The sequence below is a fragment of the Mizuhopecten yessoensis genome, unplaced genomic scaffold, assembly GCF_002113885.1.
Source record: "Mizuhopecten yessoensis strain PY_sf001 unplaced genomic scaffold, ASM211388v2 scaffold917, whole genome shotgun sequence".
Taxonomy (NCBI): domain Eukaryota; kingdom Metazoa; phylum Mollusca; class Bivalvia; order Pectinida; family Pectinidae; genus Mizuhopecten; species Mizuhopecten yessoensis.
In genome coordinates this window covers 757673-770131 of record NW_018403786.1, presented here as the reverse complement: position 1 = coordinate 770131, position 12459 = coordinate 757673, and positions in this window count along the sequence as shown.

Genomic DNA, 12459 nt, shown 5'->3' with positions numbered 1-12459 from the left:
GACAAACTGAGTAACTGTATTCCACACCATAATAGAAGCAGTGTCGTCACATCCATGTTGTTTCCTCTAAAATGAAGACCGTTCTGACCACATTTCTGCTGTACGTCTGTCATAAATTAAAATTATTCATTGCCTTTATATGTGTATACGTCATTTACAGATTTTCTTTACAAAAAACGCATCCTGCTCTATTACCTGAATTGGTAAATCTGGTATGATTTATATCTGGGTTTTTTTTGTTTTTTTTTTGCAAACATACTTCAACTGTCCTGGAGCTGAACAAATCTGACTCATTGTGTTACATGCAATATAGGAGAGAAAACATAAGTGTTTGTTGAAATATTCTCTTTGCTGTGTAAACAGACGAATTTGAAACATACTTTTTGGTTTTGATGCCTGAAGTATATTGTCAATAGTCCATCGAAATAGCAGCTATTGAATGTGTTTACCTTACAAACATCAAATACTGTCCTAACTTCTTTCAAAAAGCTTCACTTTTAAGGGTACATGCAACATTGGATTCAGCAAGCAAGTGCATAGAAAATGGTATTCTTTCATCCTAACTGATTTCCAGCGATACTTGCACAAAATATTTCTCCCCTCTTTATTTGGTAACCAAGCAGAACTATTAGATATACTATGAGTCCGCATGTAAGTGTAAATTTCGTTTTAAGAAGATTCTGGTTTAATAAATGGAAAGAAAATAACGAAATTCATCAGTCTTTGTTAAAAACAACCCCTTAAACTGAAGACATTATACTGTCAAGTTGTCCTAATGGAATACGTTATATGCGATCTCCCATTTGAATTTAAGAGCATCTTCTCCTCTTTTACTTCACAATGCATAAAAATGATGCAAAAAATGATAAGATCGATAGTTTCAAACATTGACACATTTGTTGGAACAAAATTAAAACATTCGTTTTGTTTCAAAAACTAATTTGATGGCATGATAGAACAATTATATGACCTTCAACATATCGCTTACCAATCCAAATGGTCACCAATGCACACATATGCTATTGTTTGCACGTTTTATGAATGTAAACTTTGTTTTTTACAAGCATTAAGAGGCAAGGTTTCTTACTGATATCAATTTTTTGTGTGGATGATAATGCTAAGAGGGTCTTAATGTGGACCCTCGTTTGCACGTTCGATTTACTAGTTTAAAGAGCAAAAGTGGAGGTGAGCAGAGCAATTTAAATTTCGATTGCCACACCTCCCGAAACTAGGTGGATAGCATGCTATATCGTTTTAATTATATCATTCTGATGTTCTTTATTAAATACATTTCAGGGTAGCATATTATAAATAATCCTAAAAGAAACCTCAGACAGAAACGATATTAAAACCACCAATGTTCCCTTAACGTTTTTAAAGATTTAGTTTTCGATTTTAATCTGACACAAACAAGTCATATTCCTTTGTGTTAAATTGTGTTGAACGTTTGAGTATACATTGACAATCTTAATGGCTTAGGTTTAACATCAATGACACCATCGGAAGGCACATCCTCCACTAAAGCGAAATGAGGGCTAGATATTGACCGAAAACTCTACCATTGTTAAATTACCTAGCCTCTTCATAATGTTTTATCTCACAATCGATTTCTGTACATCCATGTTCGTTAACTCGTTTATAAATTATCAATAGTAGCAACGTCCAAGTAATTAAAAGTACGGTCTCTTCAAAATTGGTACAAAGCATTCTAAACCAAAAGGACATCGATTCAATGAAACCCAAAATGAGACCGAACTGTACAGTAACAAGGGAGGCATTGAAGTTAACACGCTTTTAAACACTATCATGACTAGTTTATATAAGGTGCTAAGTACATATTACGATCAATTCCAGATTTTTACGAATCGAAACTTACTTGTTTCGATTTTAGTGTCATAATCTCGCCTTTAATAACTTATACATATATAAAGACAATTCATTGTTCAACACATATTTTTTCATTTCAGACTAACACTGCAAAATAATTTATATGGGATTAAATACATATACATTTAATCGTTTTACAGGAAAAAATGTCAGTGCTTAGTCTTTCAGAAGCACATTTGTTGGAGAAAAAAAAAGGTTTGAATCTTAATAAATTTTGGAGGGTAAGCAAATGTTAACACACATATAGCGGGAGCAAAATTCCAAATATCTCATTTGTTCCCTTGCTGCGTATATGCTTTAGAACCTGTTATATTCAGTGTAATGTACAAGTTTACCGAAAAATTCATTTACGTTAACACTTCCTATTCTGTTTTTCATACAAAAAAATACGAAAATACGAAGCATACGCTTCAAGTTTTCTGTAACCAATGCCGTTGTTTCCAAAAGAGCATCCTCGTTAGGAATGTACGCCAGTGTACCGTTATCTAGCCGTCATTTGGCTTCGCTAGCTAAGTCTTGTAGTGTGTTTTTAACCAGTAGCATATTTTTGTTCCAGCAAACTCGATAGATAATTCTCATATCGGATCGTAACCTGTAGATACATCAAGTGACAACGATAAAACCTCAATGACCGTCATATTCCACAAAGAATAAGCATATTTTTCTACTATTAATGGCGATTGTAAACTTTGTCAATAACCTTCATCAACCTACATAATGTGTTGTATGCTAGCTAGTCCGTCAGCAGTCGTCATCTATCATGGAGGTTACTTTATTCTAAGCAATCTCTTTAAGTACTAAAACAACTGAGACAAGTACACACCTTTGTAGGGGAAGGATGAAGTATGCTATAAAGAAAGGGAACGTTCACGCTCGGAAAGTCGAAATCTTCTCGCTTATCGTACAGATTAATAGTAAGCCATACATGTTGGTAATATTGTGGGTAAAGATCGAACTTCATAAACTATGTACCAAACAATACTGAAATTAGTGTGAACGAATCCATGACATGTCCATTAAATATATTATGACTTTGCATGAGACTGAAAGTAAATACCTGAATGGTATTCAGAATACTCGAAGAAGTATAATCACAATCATGACGTTTCCATTAAAATGCCGGCTTTTTTACGACAAGTTCGATGTTTTTATGTCATTATCTACCTTATTGAAATTATCCATGCCTTTTATATGTCACACAATATTTGCTTTCCTGAATAAACAAAAATCCTGTTTAACTGCCTACAATAATATATTTTGTATGGTTCCTATCTATTTTCCTTCCTTAGCAAATAAGCATCAATGATCCTGGCCTACCTCAACACTTTATGACCTAAATATCAAAAGAGACAGCAGTTTTCGTTGTTATGTTTTCCATGCTAGACAAAGAGATATATTAAACATAATGCTGGTTTTTGTCCCTTGAGTACATTATCAATATACTCCAAAACCCTTTAAGTTTCAAGACGTGTATGGCTTATATATCGCAGTTGTTGTTCTACTCCGTAGCCCTTTAAGCATCAAGACTTGTATGGTTTATATATCGCAGTTGTTGTGCGACTTCATCACCTTTTAAATATCAGGACGTTTAGGGTTAATATTTTGCAGTTTGTTGCTACTCCAGTATCCGTTTTAAGTCTCAGATTTATTTTTTGATACTGCTTTTGTTCCACTGACATAGGAATCCGTTTTAAGTTTCAGGATTTATAGTGAACACGTATAATATATATATATATTTCAGTTGTTTCGCTAGTACAGAGCCTGTTTTAATTATGAGGTTACTCCAATTAGACAAATTCTATTGGCGAAATCAATAAGTACTCCAGTTTTTCATGCAAAGCTTCATAGAGAAATTTTATTATTGATTAATTTCTAACTTGGGTATGAACATGTAAGCGTAAGTCTTTAGGGTATAATGTGTTTTACCTCAGCGATTTATACAATTGTTTTGAGTTATATAAGGTCGTTGTATTAAATTATGTTTACTAGAGTGCCTGTGGGTTTTGTTGTTACTATCCGCGTTCTCGAAGCAATGACGTGACATTATTTGGTTTCGATTTTGTCATCGATGAAGAAGAATTGTGGGTTTGTTGTAACTTCGCTATTTTTTTTTTATTTTTTTTTTTTATAAAGTTTTAGGAATCTCAAGCAAAAAAATGTTTTATAGCATCAGTACATCAGGAAAATATCTGAACTCAACTCAGAAATGAGTAAAACCCACTAAAAAAACTGAAAAAGATACTAAAACTTTCTAAAAAAAAAAATAAAAAAAATACCAGCCTCTAATCATTTGGTATTGGTGTTCGTACTACCGTGTAAATTATTTTTTTTGAACTGAATGCTGATCGGCATATTTCACACATGTTTCATTTTAATTGAAAGAAATAAATGTTCCAACCAAACACAGTAGCCACTGAAATAGCATACACAATGAACCTCGTATGTCACGAGTAAATATCATTTGCTCTTTATCGCTGCATATGCATAATAAATAATTTGCACACACATGTCTCATATTGGTAAGACATATGATAACCATGGATGTATGGGAGGTATGGCAATTCTAATCTGAATCGTTATGCCTTTTATTTTAACATTCATTTGTTATAAATAACTTATCCTTTGGATAAGTAGATCATAATCAAAATATCATATAATTTGTTTTCTAATTTTCTAATAATCTTTATCAGGCAAAATGTCTATATTAATTTTATTGCAACACATGAGATAATACATGTATTGAGCGGTCTGATCGGATTTAATATAATTTTCCCGTTGTAGAAAACAGAAGGAGAAAACGGTATCAAATAGAAACTATACAACACATATAAAGTATTCCCATTTTCATGTGACAATTAAAAATTGGTAAGAAAACTCGAAAACCATTCTATTTAAGCTGACGTAATCTTTAAAACATATTTATTTTCCTTATTTCCTTTTTGCTCGCCAGAATATACTTCTTTTTTCATCATATTTGCTTTTTAACATGGGAAATAAACCATCAACTGAATGAAACACTTGATTATCAAACGAAAACGACAAAAGTATATTTGGTGATAGTCTCAACGAAAAATACATTAAGAATGAAAGAATACCCTTTAATATAAATTTCCTTTGGTGTTAGTCTCAACGAAAATTACATTTACAATGAAAGAATACCCTTTGATATATTTCCTTTGGTGTTAGTCTCAACGGAAATTACATTTACAATGAAATAATACCCTTTGATATCAATTTCCTTTGGTGTTAGTCAAACGAAAAATACATTTACAATGAAAGAATACCCTTTGATATCAATTTCCTTTGCTGTTGTTCATATTTCAATGCAGCATGTTTATGTACCATTAACATTGTTACCTTGTGAAGAGAATCATACCACTGTTTCGGTTTGTGTAAGGTAAACACATACCATTTTGTTCTGGTATAATATATTGTACTTCAGAGAACAAAACCAAGCGTTATAGATAAGTGTATCTCCTTGCCTAGCGAGGAGAACATTAGAATGAGTGCTGATGCCTAATTTGATATATACATATAGGTCATAGAAGCATACGAAAGTGTTGGTCAGGGCCAGGGCCATTAATTTTGACAAAAAATAAAACAGATAACAGATAAAAATTGCACGTGAGTTAACACTACAGTCAGGAAAGTAGACTTAGTTATTTGCAAGTAAGACTAATAACGTAGAAAAGACATTTATGTCTTGGACCATTTCAAAAGGCTAATTTAAGACCCAGGCACACCCAACATGTAGTCAAACAGGCCGCCAATTTAGAGGAGACGTTATGGAGTTGATGATACAATTTCCAGTATGGTGTGGTATAAATCTATTTTTTTGTCTATATGCCATTCAGGTAAGTACGTTTTATCACATTTAACCGTTTTGAGATATCCCATTCTGTTAACGTGATAAAACTGACGTCTTTCACAATGTGACAGATATTAAAAATGATCATTTACAGTGTGAAAATATCACTTCTTATATTGACATCCGGGACGGAATTTTCTAATCGCATCATTTGAAGCCAAATGTTTTATGTCTCAAACGTAAATAATGAATTATGGCGACTTGAGAATACGTAATTGTTTAAGTAAGTCTTTGCTACTTGCAAACAATAAAGAAATTAGCAAAATACAACATTGTATATATTTACGTCGACAAGTCCTAACGAATACTAGCAGAGCACGGTAGAATTACATAGCCCATTCAAAATGGTTCGTAACCTAATTTTCAAGCGTGATGTCATTAGAATATGGCGCTGAGTGTTACTTTATTAAATTCAAACTGTTTTAATGCAGTAACCTTTATGTCATTGTAGGTAGTTTGAAAATGTAAAAATTAGAAAAAAAACAGTTGTTCCCTTGTATATCATTTATATTTTACTACTATGGCAGAGTATAGGGATATTTTCATACGTGATCATCAGGAGTAAAAATATCGCTTTTCTTCCATACGAGTAAAATATATATGGTTTGCAACGTGAAGCTTTTAAATATTCTATATATACAATGTACTTCATCATAAATAGCAATGTAATCAGCGTTTTTGTAACACAAACTTGAAGTAATAAAATGTCTTTCTGAAAAGTGGAATACATAAGTTTAAGTTTAAATGTTTCACTCTATTCAAAACATCTATTCCAAGAAACCTTTTATTCCGCTAGCAATATTAAGAAAGATTTTCAAAATAAACATTCAGTTTGTATATGAATTCATTGTGATTTGTTAAAAAGTGCTTTTCTGTATTTTTGGTTCTGTATGGTTACATAATTTTTACTACTTAACTGAAGGTTCAAATCCTCTATGTGAGCTGCCTGTCAACGTTAATGGTACACATTTCTGCTACTGGGTAATACACACACGACAAAACGCAGCATCTAGCGAAGCCAAATGTAAGCTAGACAATGGTACACTGGCGTACATTCCAAACGAGGATGCACTTTTGAAGACCACGGCTTTGGTAACACAGCAACTTCCCGATACGTAAGTATCTTATTATCTTAAATTTCCATATCAACTTATAAAACATATGAATATTGGATATTATGTTGATGTCTGTGACGACTTTTCTATGCTAAAGGATATTTGGGCGAAGAAAAGTTCGGATTAAAGCATTACATGTACGATTACCAAGACAAACTAATATTTATCTTCGTATTCATCATCATGATTGGCAAGCTAATGTCCAAACATCGCTTTGGAAATTCTTCATTTAACTTTGTTGAGTTGACGGCATCATTGGAGAAAATAAAACTTTAACATGGCCAAACCAAACATGTTTTGCTGTTGTGACGTCACTCCCATTGCGGGTCGATATTCCGTGTCACACCTTATATGTGTGATGTATAAATATATCTTAATAATAGCAATGCTTTGCCAATTGTCTTCCAATACAAAATCCACAATAGTATACATAGTAACGGCATACATCAAACTATGCTACAGGACAGAATACATCTGTGTATGGTTTTTAATTGCAAACGTTTTGAGTAAGATGGAGTTTTTATACAGTGAAGTTTGATATTGAGGTTTCTCAAATTTTATCTTATTACTTTATTAAATGAAATTTAGCTTACACTCTTCCGTTATATAACAAACATTAATGCGAGAAAAGTTGTCATCCACGCATACATCTAAATTTGAGTTGAATAAATCGACAAAATATAATCAGGCTGCAACTTCTAAAAAACATATTGTAAATTGTTATTTCTTTTAAGCTGGAGTTATTCATACGTGGGATACACCAGAACCCCACAGGGAGGTATCACAACACAGGGAACAGATCATGTACAGTCGTGGGTACCATGGGATACAGTAGACGGACAGCCACAGTACGTAGGGAAATGTGTTGGACTATTTACTCTCACAGGGAAATTCCATGATGCACTTTGTTATTTGGAAATGTATGCACTGTGTTCGACATCATATATAACAGGTATGCATACAGGTAGAATATGAATAAACTCGTTAAATACATTCAGTTCCCATTCAAAACTGCCTTTCCCACAGTCGGATATTCACCAAAAACCATGGCACGTTTTCATTGTCTATAAAATAGTTTTAACAAAGAATTCACACTTCCGTTTTTCTAGATTATTTTTCCATAGGATACTTTTACATATAGTAATGTTCTCAAAAGCCGTTTTAATAACCGTCTTGGTTTGTTTATTTATACGTTTTACTGCTATTCAACGTCAATGAAAAAAGTTAATTGAGAGAGTATAACCCTGTTCAATTGTTCAAAGTAAGAACAGTTTCAAACATGGCTTTGAAATTATTTTAGAAACATCAGGATCAAAATCCTACTTGATATGTATTTCCATGAACAATTAACGTCTGGAAGGATGTCCGGATATAGTAGTCGAATATTCCTCTGTTTTTCGATGCTATAAGTAAGACGTTTTACTTTGCTCATAAATTGTTTTTATTTCTTTTAAAAAGTTTGGAGCCAAAAAGATCAGAATAAGCAATGTAAAAATGAATGGCTTTTTCTGGCAAAAGATATGAAATACTGTACGAAGGTTAGGCATATATTGAATATTTGGATTTTTACTCTCACTCTTTTTCAGTTTATAATATAACATTACTTCCAAAAGTTTTCATATTAAAAAACATATTTAGTGGAATAACTTTTTTATTTGTTTGTTTGTTTTATAACAACAGAGATCACAACAGATGTATCTACTAATGCAATCAAGTATTTGCCTACAGACATCACCAATGACGTCACCACTGACGTCACTACCAACAACAATACCTGTCATTGCAATTGTGCTGCTAGTAGTAGTATAGTCATCTATCCTAACGTCAAAATCACTAAAGAGCTACAGGCCAAACTCGACACCCTAAAGAAGGAAACCAAAGTAAATGAAGAGATGTTATCGTCGAAGATAAGAACGAAGACCTGTGCCAGTGACCCTCGTCTCTCGTCGGCTTACGTCGGGTACCTGGGGATATTTCTTCTGACCGTGATATTCGGGGAGTTTTCCTGATGGACTTGCCAAGAGTGATCATGATATTAAAACCGTTTTGTTATCGGTAATTGATATGTCCCCCCTTTTATTGTCAACTATTGCATTAAATATTGATAATTAAAACCGTGAGGGTTGCGGGGGTTTATACAATAAAGAAAGGAAAACGTTTCATGTAGACCATTGAACAATATGAAACAGGTGTTTCGGAAGAGCTAGCAACATTTAACATTAAAATGCACTGAAAAAATCTAAAATTCAAGCTTAGACATCTANCTGTGTGCAAGATGCATGCGTGTAGTGTATGTGTGTGTATTTTGGGAGGCTGCGATATGTTCGTGTTTGTCTTCTTGTAATAGCGCGGAACTGATGCCGACTTTATAGTGCTACCTCACTGAAACATACTGCCGAAGACACCCAGCAGGACGCCCCACCCGGTCACATTATACTGACAACGGGCGAACCAGTCGTCCCACTCCTAATTTGCTGAGCGTTAAGCAGGAGTAGAAACTGCCATTTTTAAAGACTTTGGTATGTCTCGGCCAGGGGACAGAACCCAAAGCCTTCCTCACAGGGGCGAACGCTCAACAAATGGCCAAAAGTGAGGCATTGTCAAGGGAGACATTAGGAAAAAGAAAGTTATTTAGAAAGGAGAGAAGAGATATAAGGTCCCAAATTTAGTCGCCTCTTACGATCATGCAATTGGGGGCAGCAGGTACAATTCTTACGCCCTACCTGCAGGGCAGTCTATGTGCAAGCTAATTCAGCTGCCGCTATAGTGTTAAATAAGTGATATAGGTTAAGATTACAGACTTTTCAATAAATAGAAAGAAAAAAATGGTAAACAATTACTTATATATGGAAAAGAATTTTTTAATGGTGTGTTACGATATTATATACATTATCTTGTGCTGTTCGTATAAAACGTAAAATATCATTTCTGCTGTTAATTATTTTGTCATGTTATATACATACGATATCATAGTCAAAGTTATGTGGTTTGGATTGTCAAAATCCGCAGGTACTTATCCCGTTATATTAACTGGTAATGTTGTGTCTACTAGCGTGTGATCTTGTTATGAAATGTCACCTTGGTACGGCGGTGTCTTTGTTTTTGTTTTTTGCTGTTGTTTTTATTTTTTATTTGTTTACCAGCTTTATCCCAATGATTCATAATGTTGTAAATGATTCGAAACGTTGGTACTTTTATTAATTAAATATTAATACTATGAAGGATTTTAATACACTTAATACAAACATAGATTTACATGTTTTCGGATATAATATTTCGAGGAGGTTGGTAAAAACGTTAACGGTCACGTTACTGAAATAGGTAACATACAGCCATGCTGGTATCGAGTGTCATGTAAATGGCTAATTAATCATGTAATTGGTTAATTAACTAACAGCCATGCTGTATGGGAAATATGGTTACGCATACTAATTTTATAAAAGGTTAGGTTTTGTTACAAACCTTGAAAGATACTAATTGTTTATTACAGAGGGCCATAATGAATCCGCTCGCAGAGGTGTGCGATATGGGATTAGGTTGGGAGTTCCGGTATTCAGAGCGGCGGTCGAACAGATTCCCTCGATAATACGGAAAGGCAGAAGTGACAATACTAATACCAAGTACGACACGTATTTCAAGAATTTCAAGAATTGGTGCGTATCAAAGCATTTAACTTTCTTACCTGCCGCAGTTTCTACAGTAGCAGTCTTCATCAGTGCTCAAGTTCAAATGAATGTGTCTGAATCGGTTGTAAACGCCTATTATTACACTATAAAAAGATATCACGATGTGAACTTGTTGTGTAACCCGTGTGAGGACAAACTATTCGTGATGTTGATGGAAGGCGCCAGGCGTATGATGTACAAGGAAATTCAAAAGGAAAGAACCAATTTCTTCGGATATTATTAAGAAAATAATTCACAAATATGGATCGGACATTTCCAATTTGTCAAACTTGAGTTTTGTGTAACATGTTTTTGACAGGATTTGCAGGTTTCCATAGATACAATGAGATAGCACAATTGAAGGTGAAGCATGTAAATATGTTTAAGGATTACATGAAGATAGACATTGAGCGTAGCAAAACTGACATTTACAGAAGGGGGAATAGTATTGTTATTGCTAGGACAGGGGAGGTAACTTGTCCAGTACTGTGGATGTCTAGGTATTTAAAATTTAAAGCTGGCCGGCATATCTGAGATACCCGACGCGTTAGCGAGGCGTCGAAGAATCAAGCGGTTTCTGTACGTCTGTTGAAGGCCCATGGCCGTTGGAAGTCAGATGTGGCAAAAGATGGATATATTAAGGATACGTTAAACACACAATTATCAGTATCTAAGTATTTTGTCCCACTCTTCTGTGACCATCGTTGTTCCGTATGCTTCGTTTACCTATAAACCATGACCCTCATGGTTCTGTCATCGTTCTTTACCGATAGGTTGTCAAGAAAGGGCATCGTGCCGTTGATTTATATTCACATGTGAATTTGATGCTGTATGTGGAATCTACGTTGTTGATATTTGTGAAAATATCCCTTTCCTGCGGCAGTGGCTGTTGTTTCTTGCCCATCTTTCTTCACATATGTGCTAGATTATTTGAGCTCATATGAGCTCTATGATAAAAAGATAAGAAATACTTATACGAAAATCGCGTAACCGTGGCACAACCCTCGGGTAAAAACTATTTTTGTTTAATGGAATAAAACAAATGGTTAAATTCATGACAATATTCAATATTTAAATTTAAAGTTACATCTGAGTTCAATAGTAAAATTGAGACAATTTATTTTTCAAAATAGAAATTTTATTGGCATATATGATGTATGATCATATTCATTTATTTGAAGGTTCCAATGCTCTATGTGAATTGTCTGTCGACGTTAACGGTACACATATCTGCTACTGGGTAATACTCACACAACAAGACGCAACATCTAGCGAGGCGAAATGTAAGCTAGATAATGGTTCACTGGCGTACAATCCAAACGAGGATGTCCTCTTGGAGGCTTCGGCTTTTGTAACACAACAACTTGGAATGTAAGTATCACATTGTTTTTTTCAATAAACTCATATTCTATATTAGATATACCGTTGTCCTAATGGATATAGAAATGACATTTCATGCACTATTAGCTAGACAATGAAATATTACGAGTCGATTTCATTCCATTGATTGCCAAGCTTGTGTCCAGTGTTGCTTTGGTATTTGTTTCTATTGTTGTTGCGTTTACGGATTTATAGAAAAGTGCATCTTCAAAGTTATTACAAGCTTTTAACTGAAGCCAAATGATTGCTTTATAAATAGAATAAAAACAATTATCATTTATCATTACTTGTTGCGGTTGTTATGAGGATAAATCTGAATTTTGTTATTTGTCCCAGTGGTCAAAAACAGAGATTAATAAAAAGAAAAGAAAAAAAAGGTAATGGATTTTTTTTTTATTGCTTTCAACTTACAAATATATTGACTAGACTTAATGCAATACATTAGTTTCACTTTGTTTGAAAAGACTGTGATCCAAATTGAATGCAATGTCTTTGTATAGTTGTTTTATTCTATTTCAACATATACTGAAGGGGAAAAGAAACG